A 311-nucleotide genomic window follows, 5' to 3' on the forward strand; every position below is an offset into this window, starting at 1 on the left:
AAAACTTAAATAAAAAAAATGGGGTTTAATTTTTTTTTCATTTTTTCTGACAAAAACAAAAACATCATTTTCAGGAGAACGGTAGTCAATTCTGGGACACAGAAGAGCAAAGACAAAAATTTCTTCATCCATATGAATTCATCAACAACAACAACTTATGTTCCTTTCATTAGTATTAAATTCACACCAACAATGCTAGCTACAAACATGTTGTAAGCTCTCAAATCCTTATTCTTTTTTTCTTTTTTTAATTTTCATATATTCTCTACTAAAATTTCTCCTAATTATTAAATTAAGAAAAACTTGATTTT

At 25.7% G+C, this 311-nt stretch overlaps 1 protein-coding gene and 1 long non-coding RNA gene across 2 annotated transcripts in view; both read left to right on the forward strand.

The window, feature by feature from the left end:
* The window catches only part of LOC107614220 (transcription factor bHLH137), a 6,377-nt gene that overhangs the window by 2,037 nt on the left and 4,029 nt on the right, over positions 1-311 (forward strand). The window lies entirely within an intron of this gene.
* Positions 11-311, forward strand: part of LOC110266151 — a 711-nt gene continuing 410 nt past the window's right edge. Inside the window, exon 1 of the long non-coding RNA XR_002353146.1 lies at positions 11-212. This is a non-coding gene — a long non-coding RNA (uncharacterized LOC110266151). The remainder of the gene's footprint in view (positions 213-311) is intronic.

The sequence above is a fragment of the Arachis ipaensis genome, chromosome B08, assembly GCF_000816755.2.
Source record: "Arachis ipaensis cultivar K30076 chromosome B08, Araip1.1, whole genome shotgun sequence".
In the NCBI taxonomy this organism is placed as follows: domain Eukaryota; kingdom Viridiplantae; phylum Streptophyta; class Magnoliopsida; order Fabales; family Fabaceae; genus Arachis; species Arachis ipaensis.